At 38.5% G+C, this 15,529-nt stretch overlaps 1 pseudogene; it reads left to right on the top strand.

Annotated features, from left to right (window-relative positions):
- The first annotated feature begins 1,420 nt into the window (after window positions 1–1,420).
- Window positions 1,421–14,523, top strand: LOC138432397 (calcium-binding protein 1 pseudogene; annotated as a pseudogene).
- The last annotated feature ends 1,006 nt before the right edge of the window (window positions 14,524–15,529 follow it).

Genomic DNA, 15,529 nt, shown 5'->3' with positions numbered 1-15,529 from the left:
TTTTACCATTTCTATGAGCGACTTCACTTTCACTTTTCACCTTCTTGCATTGGAGAAGGAAATGGCAACCCACTCCAGTGTTCTTGCCTGGAGAATCCCAGGGACGGGGAAGCCTGGTGGGCTGCCATCTATGGGGTCGCACAGAGTCGGACATGACTGAAGTGACTTAGCAGCAGCAGCAGGGGTCTTGTACACATACTTTCCCAATTTTAGTCAGTAACCAAGACCATATTTCAATGAAGAATTTTGTTTCAAGGACTAGTTTTAATAGCAATAAAATTTGATGGTATTAATCCACTAGAGAAGCATGTTTAATTTGTAAGATAAATCTCATAGTTGACTGGGGACACTGCTCTACAGGACATGTTCATTGATAGTCTTTACATCTATGCACATAGGAACATCTCACTATCTCTTCTGAGAACATGCTTTCACACTAAAGAATACCCAGCTATTTAGGTAATAGCTGTCTCCTAGATAACTGTATCTTAAAAAATGAGCCACACTTAGACATAAATCTTGACAGCAATTATTCTTTGACTTTATATAATTTGCTTGATCAAAATCTACCAGTTTTACATCTTTTGGTGCTTTGGTGGGAAAACCTCTAGTTATCCCTCATTTAAAACAAAAGCAAAATAACTTTTCCTAAATATATATTTTATACAATTTTATTGACTCTACATAGGTATAATTTTGGAGTAAATGTGAACTATTAGTATATAAGCATTTTCAATGATTAAAGTTCAATCTTGGATTATCTCAATAATCAAGGTTGTGGTGAAACAAAATGTAAGAAAAATATATATGTTGATAGCAGAAAGATACATCAAAATGTGTGCAGCACAAAACAAAACAAAACAAAAAAACCCCAAAACCCGGATAGCAACATGCAAACAAACAAAAAAAAAATGTGACAGAGACCTTACCGCCTCAAAAAAAAAAAAAAAAAAAAGCCACCAAGTAAAAGACAATGTGATGAGAATTAGAAGCCATGCCATATACTGGGAGAAAATATTTCTGAAAGACAGATACATCTAAAAGACCCATTCAGCTGGGTAGATGATCCCACAGCCTTCTCCAGCTCAGCTGCCCTCTGCCATCAGCTGTCTAGGCGATTTTCTCTGTGCCTGAACTCTCCCCTCCTGCCTTCATCTCCTTAAGGAGGTGTCTAAAAAATTAAATTCGCATACAGCAACACATACACAATCCATCAAAAAAAAAAAAAAATCAGGGAGCTGGAGCAGCCAGAAGAATAAGAGAGCACAGGCACAGGAGAGAGGACTCAGCCATTCTTGGAGGAAGAACGGTGCAGGCAGAGGGAGGCTGGAGTTGGCGGGGATCCAGACTCAGGTCTCATAGCCCCTGGGAGCCTCCTTCATGGACCCAGGGATCCTGAAAGGGGCTGCCTCAGCTTAGGATGGACAACTGTGTCAAGTCTCCACTGGTCTGTCTCTCAAGGAAGATGAGCCAAGAGGAGACCAGCTACACAGTGGTGCAGATGAGTGAGGAGGGGCTGGCAGCCAGCGGTGAGTTTCCCAGGCCCCTCCTGATGCTGGCTCAGAACTCTGTGGTCATGCACAACCTGCTGGACCCAGCCTTCATCTTCCTGCATAAGGGTTTCACAGAGAACAGGCAGCCTGACAGATCTCTGCGGCTAGAGGAGATTGAAGAGCTCAGGGAGGCCATCAGAAAATTTGACAAGGACGAAGATGGCTACATCAACTGCCAGGACCTGGATAACTGCATGAGCACCACTGGTTACATGCCCACCGAGATGGAGTGCATCAAGCTGTCTCAGCAGATCAATATGAACCTGGGTGACCATGTGGATTTTGATGACTTTGTGGAGCTGATGGGACCTAAACTCCTGGCAGAGACAGTAGATAAGATTGGAGTAAAGGAACTGTGAGATGCCTTCCGAGAGTTTGACACCAATGGTGACAGGGAGATAACCACCAGTGAGTTACGAGAAGCCATGATGAAACTCCTGGGTCATCAGGTGGGACACCGAGACATAGAGGAAATTATCCGAGTTGTGGACCTCAATGAGACCTTGGAGCAACTGGAGTTCTCATTGATTCCTAGAGGGCATGCAAAAAGGTACAGCCACCTTTGGAAGACAGTTTGCAGTTTCTAATAAGACTAAACAAGCTATTTTCATATAATCCAGCAATTGTTTGATATTTACCCGAAGGACTTGAAAATGTTATATCCATGCAAAAGTTTGCATATGGGTGTTTTACCACTATTTTCAAGCCCTCCCCGCATAAAAAAGATAATAAAGAAATTTATGTCAAAACATGTGAAAATCCAGAAAAAACATAGATTTATTTCTTTGAGTAATAAAACTTTGGTAAGTTTTAGCTTACCAAAACTGAGAAGAAGAAATAAAATATATGGATAATCTCTTACCTAATGAATTTTCAGCTTAAAAGTCTCCCATTCATAAAAACTACAGACATTAAATGAAGATATAACACCAATATTAGTTAAGATTTAAAACCAGTTTAACTCTGATACTAACTTGAGGATATTATACTTATAGGAACATTAATGGAAAATAAACCCCATGAACATAGATACAAAGACTCATGAACAAAACTTTAGCAAATTGAATTGTTATAATAAATATATCTGATTTATTCCAAGAATTTAAGCTTTATTATTCAAATCAATGTGATTACCTGTTACAAAGAGAATACGGTATAGAAAACATATGGTTATCTCAAAAAAGAATAAAACTCATTTGATTAAATTATCATTTCTTAAAAGACACTCAGCACACTAGATATGGAAGCATTCTTAGTCTTTTAAGATATATCTACAAAACACCTACATCACACTCAATGTTGAAATATTTTCTTGCCTTGTGAGGTATACAAGGATACCTAGTAGATAAATATTTTATCATGGTAGCAACCTCTATTGTGAGTTATGAAGTAAATTATTTAATATGGGAATTAGAGCTTCAAAGCTGTGGGAAGATCTGTACATGTAGAATTGGAAGTTTAAATGAGTCAACAACCTATGATTCTAAGAGAATCAGCAAGTGCAATCGCAGAAGTAGAACCACACGGAGAACTGAAAGAATTGCGTGGAAGAAGATGTTGTCGCTGAGATCCACAGTTAAATGATTTGTGATACACAAGAAAACACTCTTTATCAGTGGGCTTAGTCATCAAGAAGATCTAAAGACATGGTGGGGATAAAGTTCAGTTCAGTTCAGTCGCTCAGTCTTGTCTGACTCTTTGCGACCCCATGAATCACAGCACGCCAAGCTTCCCTGTCCATCACCAATTCCCGGAGTTCACTCAGACTCACGTCCAGTCAGTGATGCCATCCAGCCATCTCATCCTCTGTCGTCCCCTTCTCCTCCTGCCCCCAATCTCTCCCAGCATCAGAGTCTTTTCCAGTGAGTCAACTCTTCGCATGAGGTGGCCAAAGTACTGGAGTTTCAGCTTTAGCATCATTCCTTCCAAAGAAATCCCAGGGCTGATCTCCTTCAGAATGGACTGGTTGGATCTCCTTGCAGTCCAAAGGACTCTCAAGAGTCTTCTCCAACACCACAGTTCAAAAGCATCAATTCTTCGGTGCTCAGTCTTCTTCACAGTCCAAGTCTCACATCCATACATGACCACAGGAAAAACCATAGCCTTGACTAGACGGACCTTACTCGGCAAAGTAATGTCTCTGCTTTTGAATATGCTGTCTAGTTTGGCCATAACTTTTCTTCCAAAGAGTAAGTGTCTTTTAATTTCATGGCTGCAGTCACCATCTGCAGTGATTTGGGAGCCCCCCAAAATAAAGTCTCTCACTGTTTCCCCATCTATTTCCCATGAAGTGATGGGACTGGATGCCATGATCTTCGTTTTCTGAATGTTGAGCTTTAAGCCAAAGTTTTCACTCTCCTCTTTCACTTTCATCAAGAGGCTTTTTAGTTCCTCCTCACTTTCTGCCATAAAGGTGGTGTTATCTGCATGCTGTGGTTATTGATATTTCTCCCGGCAATCTTGATTGCAGCTTGTGTTTCTTCCAGTCCATCATTTCTCATGATGTACTCTGCATAGAAGTTAAATAAGCAGGGTGACAATATACAGCCTTGACATACTCCTTTTCCTATTTGGAACCAGTCTGTTGTTCCATGTCCAGTTCTAACTGTTGCATCCTGACCTGCATATAGGTTTCTCAAGAGTCAGGTCAGGTGGTCTGGTGTTCCCATCTCTTTCAGAATTTGCCACCGTTTATTGTGATCCACACAGTCAAAGGTTTTGGAATAGTCAATAAAGCAGAAATAGATGTTTTTCTGGAACTCTCTTGCTTTTTCCATGATCCAGTGGATGTTGGCACTTTGATCTCTGGTTCCTCTGCCTTTTCTAAAACCAGCTTGAACATCAGGAAGTTCATGTATTGCTGAAGCCTGGCTTGGAGAACTTTGAGCATTTCTTTACTAGCATGTGAGATGAGTGCAATTGTGCAGTAGTTTGAGCATTATTTTGCACTGCCTTTCTTTGCGATTGGAATGAAAACGGACCTTTTCCAGTCCTGTGGCCACTGCTGAGTTTTCCAGATTTACTGGCATATTGAGTGCAGGACTTTCACTGCATCATCTTTCAGGGTTTGAAACAGCTCAACTGGAATTCTGTTACCTCCACTAGCTTTGTTCGTAGTGATGCTTTCAAAGATAAGCTTTAATCTGTTAGTCATTTCTGCATCTATTCTTTAATGAATATAAGAATGTCAGCCATCAGTACCCTACTCATGCCCTTGAGCTTTCTGTTTGTCTTTCTCTGTCTCTTTGCCTGTGCCCTCTTTTTGTCAGGAGGACTCACTTAAATCAAAATACCTTCCTTCACATACGCAATTACCCAACTTTATTATCTCACCTATGACTTCCTTGTTTCCACTTACATAGAAATATTTTAATCTTTTATCTATCTTTAATATTTTAAGCTCTTGATCACTTGTTTCCTCAAATGACTCTTTATTTTGGTTTTCATAACAGCAACAACAGAAGTCCTGATTTTTCTGGATTTCAGATAATCAGGGGAAACTGTATAATATTGACAGCGGAGGCCCTGGGGCCAGATGAACAAAGTTGGATCCTATCTCTGTCATTTACAAGCTGGGGTTGTATAATTTTAGGAAATTTACTTTGTGGTTGTTCTTCAGTTGCCTCAGCTACATAATAGAGATAATATTTGTTTCAATCTGATCGATTAAAGGTCAGTTAGTTAATAGGTGCAAAGCTATTTGATCATTTACACTATAAATGTTTAGGCTTTATTGCTCTACATTTGTGGCTTCTAGAATATGTGGGCAGTGCAGGGTAACAGAGATACTATTTAGCTTGCTGAATGTGTCTAGAAAAGACAGGATAAGATATTTTCCAGGTATCAAATTTGGGGTTCTTTCTTTGTCCTTTGATATTCCAAATAGGCCAAAATATGACTGTAGTTCACCATACTCCAAACATTAAATGTCCTTAATTTTATATAAGTAGGTAGGTATGTAAGTACATAGATAGATAGAGATAGGTTAAATTATTTTTCCTTACCTTGTAACGCTAATCACTTCTTTGGAGTAAGGCTGTAAATACCTACACATTTATGATCATATTTGCTTAATAACTAAATCAGTTTTCTGAGACAGAAGGGATCAAGGCAGTCATCATCCAGTCAGGTGACTGAACTTTATTTATCTTTAGTTTCAGAATTTCTGAGTTATTATGTCTAATTCTATTTTAACATTAGAATTTTGATTGATTATTGGTGTTCCAACGCAATAGTCTAATTAGTCTGACTGTAGCTTCCTGATTATGACTCTGAGGTTTTCTTTCTTTCAAATCTGCTTATATCTTTAATATCAGTTTTACTTTTCTCTATGTTGTTTTCTCTTGACAGTCTATTCACTCTTTGTGAGTTGTTATGTTCTTTACTAAAGGAATTTCAGTTGTTATCTGGGGCCTAGGCTGTTGATAGCGTCCCAAATTTGTGCCCAAATAAAAGACTCAATTCTTTGGACTTATTACAGTATTTCAGGTCCTGCAATTAGTTTGGTAAAATAGCTAAGGGGAAGGCTAGCATATAGATTTCAGGATACATCCTTAAAATGTCCATAGTTCTACCTCCTGCTCTTGAAGCCCTGGCGTGCTGCAGTCCATGGGGTCATAAAGAATTGGACAGAATTTGGTGGCTGAACAACAACAACCTGTTTCATTCAAGTTATTTAATTTGTTGGCATACAATTACTCACAATAGTTTCATATAATCATTTTTATTTCTGAAAGGTCAATAATAATTTCTATTGTTTCAATCACTTGAGTATTTTTTTCCTCTCTCTTTTCCTTGATCAGTCTAGCTAAAATTATGTCACTCTTGTTGATATTACAAATGATCAATTTTTATTTCCTTGATTTTCCCTAGTGTTTTTGTATCCTCAGTTTGTTTCATTTTCACTTTAGTATTTATAATTACTTCCCTTTTGTTGCTTTATATTTAGTTTAGTTTTTTTTTTTTCTAATTTCTTAACTTACAAAGTTAGGTTATTGACTTGTTTTGTTTTTTGTTTGTTTGTTTTTTTTAATATAAGCAATCAGAGCCACAAAGCACTGCCTTAGGTGAATCTGGTAAATTTGTGCATATTATATATTAATTTTTTCATCTGAATGTATTTTTAATTTGTTATATATTAATCTTTAACCTATTAGTTATTTAGAAGCTTTTTTTTAATTTTTTATTTATTTTTTTTTAATTTTAAAATCTTTAATTCTTACATGCGTTCCCAAACATGACCCCCCCTCCCACCTCCCTCCCCACAACATCTCTCTGGGTCATCCCCATGCACCAGCCCCAAGCATACTGCACCCTACATCAGACATGGACTGGCGATTCAATTCTTACATGATAGTATACATATTTAGAAGCTTTTTAAAAAAATTTCCACGTATTTGCAAATTCCAATTTTTCTACTGTCACTGATTTCTAATTTCACTTAATAATGTTCAGAAAACAAACTTACATCATTTCAATTTAAATTTAATTGAAATAATATGTCACCTGTTATATAGAATATTCTCTGTGATCTTAAGAAGAATGTGTAGGCTGCTGTTGTCAACTATAATATTCTGTGCTTGGTTGTTAGATCTAGTTGCTTTTATGATGTTCTTAAAGTCTTCTATTTTCTATTTTAATTTCTAATTGTTTTTATATCCATTACTTAAAGAGAAGTATTGAATTCTCTGATACTATGACTGAGTTGAATTATTTCTCCCTTTAGTGATACCAGTTTTTGCTTTTTACATTCTGAGTTGTTGTTAGGAAAATGTATATTTATAATCTTTTAGATATATTATCATAGAATTTAGAAATGAATCCCTAATCTCTAATAGCATCTTTGGTTTTAAAGTCTGTTTCGTCATATATTAGCATAACGACTTTAGCGTCCATGTGTTTGCTGTTTGCGTGTTATCTCTTTTTCCATTCTTTTAATTTCAGCCAATTTGTAGTGTTGCATTTGAAGTCTGTCTCCAATAGACAACATAGAGATATGTCTTGTTTTTAATCCTCTCTGACAAATTCTACATTTTGCCTGTACTGTTTAACTATTCACATTCAATAATCTTACTGATGTTACAGTTATGTCTGCCATTTTACAAATGCCTAATGTTTATCCCTTTCTGTTCTTCCTTAAATGTTAGTTGCTTAGTCATATCCAACTCTTTGTGAGCCCATGGACTGTAGATTGCCAGACTCCTCTGTCCATGAAGCCCTTCACGATATGGGAGTGAGTAGCTGTTTCCTTCTTCAAGGAATTGTCCCGACCCAGAGACAATAAATAGTTTATTTGTCTGAGTCACCAGAGAAGCCCCAGTGCTTTCTTAACTCCTTCCCTTTCCACTAAGTGAAGATTTTCTAGTACAGTATTTAACTCTGTTAAGGATTTTTCTGCTATATTTTTGTTGGTAATTTAATTATCTTTAGCTTATTTTTTAATTGGAGGAAAATTGCTTTACAGTGTTGGAATAGTTTCTGCCATAAAACAACACAAATCAGTCATAATTGTACATATATGTACATATATGACCAAGAGGGAGGCTCACCTTCCTCTTGAGCCTCTCTCCTGAGCTTCCTCCCATCCAACCTCACTAGATAATCTGAGTGCCTGGCTGGGCTCCCTGTGTACTATAGCAACTTCTCACTAGCTATCTATTTTACACATGGTAGTTTATAATATATATGTCTATGCTACTTTATCCATTCATTCCATCTCTCCTTCCCCCACTGTGTCCACAAGTCAGTTATCTATGTCTGGGTCTCTATACCTTCCCTGCAAATAGGTTCATCAATACCATTTTTTCTAGATTCCATATATATGCACTGATATACAATATTTGTTTTTCTCTTTCTGATCTACTTCACTCAGTATAACTCACTCTAGGTTCATCTACCTCACTAGAACAGACTCATATGCATTATTTTTATGGCTGAATAGTGTTCCATTAGTGAAGAGAAACTAAAGAGCTTCCTAATGAGGGTGAAGGAGAAGTGTGAAAGAGACAGCTAAGACTAATTATTAGAAAACAAAAAACTAAGATCATGGCATCCGCCGCCATAGTTCCATGGCAAATAGAAGGGGAAAAGGTGAAAATAGTGACAGATTTCCTCTTCTTGGGCTCTGACATCACTACAGATGGTGACTGCAGCCATGAAATCAGAAGATGATCACTTCTTGGTAGGAAAGCTATGACAAACCTGGACAGTGTGTTGAAAAGCAGAGGCATTATTCTACCAACAAGGATCTGTGTAGTCCAAGGGTATGGTCTTCCCAGTGGTCACATGGGGTTGTGAGAGCTGGACTTTAAAGAAGGCAGCATGCCAAAGAATTGATGCCTTCCAACTGTGGTGCTGGATAAGACTCCCGAATGTCCCTTGGACAGCAAGGAAATGAAACCAGTCCATCTTAAGGGAAATCACCCCTGAATATTGACTGGAAGGACTGATGCTGAAGCTGAAGCTCCAGTATTTTAGTTATCTGATGCGAAATAGACATCTTATTGGAAAAGTCCCTGATGCTGGGGAAAATCTTTGTAATGAGTGTTTTATATTTACAACCCATTTACTTTGAGTACTAGACATTCAGTTGGGCTTCTCAGGTGGCACTAGTGGTAAAGAATCCACCTGCAATGCAGGAAACAAAGAGATGCATGTTCTGTTCCTGGGTTGGGAAGATCCTCTGGAAAAGGAAATGGCAACCTGTTCCAATATTCTTGCCCGTAAAATTCCATGGACAGAGGAGCCTGATAGGCCACAGTCAAAGGGACTGCAAAGAGTTGGACATGCCTGAGCACAACATAAACATTCAATAGAAATATTGGTTCTGTATTTAGATGTCATAATATTTACATTTGAAAAAAATTGATTCACATAATCAAGTTGTTTCAGACATATATTTTTCAGTGACTGAATTAAGTATGCAGCATCATTCTTTGAAATTTTCATTCACTTTCATAAAAAGTAGATTTTCATTTTTAGAACAGTAGATTAAACTTTGAAGCAAAATCAGACCTATTTCAAAATTATATCTAAGTGAATTCCCCAACTCTTGTTTCAACTCAATATTAACAATATTAAAAAACAATATTATATGAATTGAAAACAAATCTAAATGTATGAATATCAACAAAACATTCTCCATTTTTTCATTGTTAGACATATAGCCAATTTTCATTATTCTCTTTATTACAATGAATATTTCTGCAGCTTAATAATGTATAAGGGCTTTATTCTTGATTTTTATTATAAAAAGTTTTAATGTTATACTTTTCTAGCTTGTTCACAAATTAGATTTTCCTTTCCTGGTAGATTCAAATTTAACTTCTCATAAGCAGTGTGATAGTAGTGAGAAATATGAACTGAATTACCATTAACTTATTTTCTTTGACTATTAAATATTTCCAAACATTCTTTTGATTTCAATAAAATCTTAAGTTGGAGTTAACAGTTCAATAAAACTTGCAAAACTCTTCCACAGCTCATTTAAAAACTAAATATTTTAAATTGTTTCAGAATTAAATATTTTAAAGTATTTTAAATTTTTATTTCTTTCTATAGTTTGATTTACTGGGGATTATTTCTTGTAATTATTCCAATAATTATATTCTTATAATTATTTATTGTATTATTTCCATACATGAACCCAAACATTAAAACAACAAGGACTTCCCTGGTAGCTCAGGGCTGCAGAATCTGCCTACCAATGCAGGAGCCACAGGTTGCACCCCTGGGTCAGTAAGGAAATGGTAACCCAGCCCAGTATGATTACCTGGGTAATCCCGTGGATGTAAGAGCCTGGCATGCTATAGTCCATGGGTTCGCAGAGAATCAGACGATTTAGCAACTAAACAATAACATCCGTGCCTATGCTGCTGCTGCTAAGTTGTTTCAGTCGTGTCAGACTTGATGCGACCCCATAGACAGCAGCCCACCAGGCTTCCCCATCCCTGGTATTCTCCAGGCAAAAACACTGGAGTGGGTTGCCAATGCATGGAAGTGAAAAGTGAAAGTGAAGTCGCTTAGTCATGTCCGACTCTTAGAGACCCCATGGACTGCAGCCCACTAGGCTCCTCCATCCATGGGATAGAATGATTCAAAAAAGAAAAAGTGAATACAAACATATTTTAGCTTTTAGTATCTATTAGATAGCTTGGTTGGTAAAGAATCTGCCTGCAATGCAGGAAACCCCAGTTCAATTCCTGTGTTGGGAGATCCCCTGGCGAAGGTAATGGCAAGCCACTCCAGTGTACTTGGGCTTCCCTTGTGGCTCAGCTGGTAAAGAATTTGCCTGCAATGGAGACCTGGGTTTGATTTCTGGGTTGCGAAGATCCCCTGGAGAAGGGAAAGGCTATCCACTCCAGTGTTCTGGTCTGAGAATTCCATGGATGGTATAGTCCATGAGGTCACAAAGAGTGGGACATGACTGAGAGACTTTCACTTTCACTTTTTCACACACTAGAACATCGGTTCAGTTCAGTCACTCAGTTGTGTCCGACTCTTTGTGACTGCATGAATTGCAGCACTCCAGGCCTCCCTGTCCATCACCAACTCCCAGAGTTCACTCAAATTCACATCCATCGAGTTGGTGATGCCATCCAGCCATCTCATCCTCTGTCATACCCATTCTCCTCCTGCCCCCAATCCCTCCCAGCATCAGAGTCTTTTCCAATGAGTCAACTCTTTGCATGAGAAAATAGCAGTATAGGAAACATTAGTCTCTTGTTTACAAATCCCAGTATATCTAAATTTTCTATCTAATATAGTTGAAACACTGTCCATTGTGGTAGATTCTTTTTCACATGAGTTTAAAATTATTTATGACAGACTAAAAAAAAAAAAGAACATCTGAGACCGTTACAATTTCAAAATTAATGACATATTAAACTAAACTGGGAATTTCTTTAAGACAAAATATGTCCAATAGATTGAGAAGGCACTGAAGGAAGCATATCACAAAACTAATTTAAATATAAAGCAAAAACCTGGATTTTTCACAGTATAAATTTGTTAGATTTTGAAGCTCTTAGAAAACTCTTCTATGACAAATAGTTTAGTGGCTTATTTAAAACATTTACTTTTAAAAAAAGATTCTCATAGTGTTTGAATAGAATTTTTCATAACTGAAATAAGTCAAAAGGCCTTATAATATCACTGAGATTTCTCCATGAGATATAGGAAGAGGAAAAGAAACAGAATTTTTACCTGTGGACAGCAGCTTTCACCTGTGCCTATAATTGTCTGTAAATTCCATTGTGCTTATGATTGCCCTCCTGTTTGATTGCTGTTGACCTATGAATTGGACTTGTTTAGCCAACTCGCTTTATAGCATAACGAAATACCTCCCTCTCCCTACTCTGTCTCTGTTTCTCTTTCTCTCTCTCTATCCATCTGTATAGATCTGCGCACACACACACACACACACACGCTTGCAAACACACAGTATATATCTCTATATAGTTTATGTTTACACACATACATATCCTATGGCTTTTCTCTCTAGTTGATCGGTGATTGACTAGGAATATTTTATGCAAAAATTCATATAACTTTTTCCTCTCTCTGTTCAGTTACTCAGTCGTGTCCGACTCTTTGCGACCCCTTGAATCGCAGCACGCCAGGCCTCCCTGTTCATCACCAACCCTGGAGTTCACTCAACTCACGTCCATCGAGTCAGTTATGTCATCCAGCCATCTCCTCCTCTGTCATCCCCTTCTCCTCCTGCCCCCAATCCCTCCCAGCATCAGAGTATTTTCCAATGAGTCAAATCTTTGCATGAAGTGGACAAAGTACTGGAATTTCAGCTTTAGCATCATTCCTTCCAAAGAAATCCCAGGGCTGATCTCCTTTAGAATGGACTGGTTGGATCTCCTTGCAGTCCAAGGGACTCTCAAGAGTCTTCTCCAACACCACAGTTCACAAGCATCAATTCTTCGGCACTCAGCCTTCTTCACAGTCCAACTCTTACATCCATACATGACCACAGGAAAAACCATAGCCTTGACTAGATGGACCTTAGTGGGCAAAGAAATGTCTATGTTTTGAATATGCTCTCTAGGTTGGTCATAACTTTCCTTCCAAGGAGTAAGCGGCTTTTAATTTCATGGCTGCAGTCACCATCTGCAATGATTTTTGGAGCCCCCCAAAAATAAAGCCTGACACTGTTTCCACTGTTTCCCCATCTATTTCCCATGAAGTAATGGGACCAGATGCCATGATCTTCGTTTTCTGAATGTTGAGCTTTAAGCCAACTTTTTCACTCTCCTCTTTCACTTTCAGCAAGAGACTTTTTAGTTCCTCTTCAGTTTCTGCCATAAAGGTGGTGTCATCTGCATGTCTGAGGTGATTGATATTTCTCCCGGCAATCTTGATTCCAGCTTGTGTTTCTTCCAGTCCAGCGTTTCTCATGATGTACTCTGCATATAAGTTAAATAAGCAGGGTGACAATATGCAGCCTTGACGTAGTCCTTTTCCTATTTGGAACCAGTCTGTTTTTCCATGTCCAGTTCTAACTGTTGCTTCCTGACCTGCATATAGGTTTCTCAAGAGGCAGGTTAGGTGGTCTGATATTCCCATCTCTTCCAGAATTTTCCACAGTTTATTGTGATCCACACCGTCAAAGGCTTTGGCATAGCCAATAAAGCAGAAATATATGTTTTTCTGGAACTCTCTTGCTTTTTCCATGATCCAGCAGATGTTGGCTATTTGATCTCTGGTTCCTCTGCCTTTTTTAAAACCAGCTTGAACATCAGGAAGTTCTTGGTTCACGTATTGCTGAAGCCTGTCTTGGAGAATTTTGAGCAGTACTTTAATAGCATGTGAGATGAGTGCAATTGTGCAGTAGTTTGAGCATTCTTTGGCACTGTCTTTCTTTGGGATTGGAATGAAAATGGACTTTTTCCAGTCCTGTGGCCACTGCTGAGTTTTCCAGATTTACTGGCATATTGAGTGCAGCACTTTGGCAGCATCATCTTTCGGAATTTGAAATAGCTCAACTGTAATTCCATCACCTCGACTAGCTTTGTTCGTAGTGATGCTTTCTAAGGCCTACTTGACTTCACATTCCAGGATGTCTTGCCGGGGTCCAGCCCCGGTGGATCCAGGGAATTCGAAGCAGAGACGGCGTTGGTGAGGAAAACTTATTTATTTATTAATATAATATTAGATTAGGAAGAAATAGTGTAGTAGGAAAATTAAGTGGAGAAAGAAGGCTGAATAACTTGGTTTATGTTGGAAGCCAATAAAGTTCCAGACAAGGAGCTTGCACCATCTACATTAGGCCACCAGTGTCCTCTTGAATATTGGGGGGTGCCCCACCTTGGGCTCCCCCTCATGTGGATCTTAAAACCAGGGCAAGTAAGTAGACATGGTGAGCCTCCACACCCCAGATGGGAATTCAGCCAGAAATTAGAGAGGAGACACAGGGGAAACCAGTCCAGCAACTGGCCCCATCCCTTATTGTTAATAAGGCCTTTTATACTTTTTGATTGTACATAGAGATCAATGCGTAACCCAAAGTTATGCAGCATTAGCAGCCCAGACTCTTATCAAAACCAGGCTTTTCTCTCTGCATGCCTAGTTGTGTACACAAGTCTTAGGTAATTTACATCATCTTTTGACCAAAAGGGCCAATTAACATTTTACAGCCTTTTTTCTGATAAGGGTTTGTCAACCAGAAGACTTATTTGTGTTGATCTTCCCAAAGTCTGGTGCCACTCTCAGAAAGCACTAAATAAAGTTACATTCTTACATAGCAAGGACACAAGAGGAGTGCAGTGATAGATAACAAAGAGAAAAGTAATTAACTCAAAAGTCTAGAGTTGGTAACATCAAAACTACTATATATCTTTTTCCATATCCCGTTTACATTGATTAACATCCTCCCAGGTGCCTAAAAGATAAAGAATATGGAGGAGGCCTGGCAGCGGTCATTGAGTCAACAGTGAAAACCCTCTACCAATATGATTTTTAGCTCTTTAGAAAAGGCTCTGTATCTTTAAGATGCTTTTAAGCAGTTTGCATCTCACAGTTGAGGGGCTGTAAGCAATTCACAAGCTGTAAGTGGTCTGGGGAACCTGTTAGGCAAGCTAGAGAGCTATCGGAGGGGTTTAACTGAAACATCCCTTTCAAATGCAGAAGACTAAAGCCCTGGTTTGACTTTTTCCAGAGAATATCAGAAGAGCAGAGTACAAAAGCTGGCAGATTTTTGGTTTTTTGGAGTACATGCTTGGGAAATACCAGGGGGAGCCCCTGAAACGTGATCACGTCCTTGCGTTTTGTCAGGCTTCCTTTCTCATGACCTTGTCACGGATGGGATTCCTCACGCTGGCTCCCGGCAATGTCTGGCTCTAGTTGAGTGATCACATCATCGTGATTATCTGGGTCATAAAGATCTTTTTTGTACAGTGCTTCTGTGTATTCTTGCCACCTCTTCTTAATATCTTCTGCTTCTGTTAGGTCCATACCATTTCTGTCCTTTATCGAGCTCATCTTTGCATGAAATGTTCCCTTGCTATCTCTAATTTTCTTGAAGAGATCTCTAGTCTTTCTCATTCTGTTGTTTTCCTCTATTTCTTTGCATTGATCACTGAAGAAGGCTTTCTTATCTCTTCTTGCTATTCTTTGGAACTCTGCATTCAGATGCTTATATCTTTCTTTTTCTCCTTTACTTTTCGCTTCTCTTCTTTTCACAGCTATTTGTAAGCCCTCCCCAGACAGCCATTATGGGTTTTTGCACTTCTTTTCCAGGGGGATGATCTTGATCCCTGTCTCCTGTACAATGGAATGGAACCTCATTCCATAGTTCATCAGGCACTCTATCTATCAGATCTAGGTCCTTAAATCTATTTCTCACTTCCACTCTATAATCACAAGTGATTTGATTTAGGTCATACCTGAATGGTCTAGTGGTTTTCCCTACTTTCTTCAATTTAAGTCTGAATTTGGTAATAAGGAGTTCATGATCTGAACCACAGTCA

The sequence above is a fragment of the Ovis canadensis genome, chromosome 2 (assembly GCF_042477335.2).
Source record: "Ovis canadensis isolate MfBH-ARS-UI-01 breed Bighorn chromosome 2, ARS-UI_OviCan_v2, whole genome shotgun sequence".
NCBI classification, from domain to species: Eukaryota; Metazoa; Chordata; class Mammalia; order Artiodactyla; family Bovidae; genus Ovis; species Ovis canadensis.
Note: the sequence above shows the minus strand (reverse complement) of the source record. Positions and strands in the feature narration are given on the sequence as shown.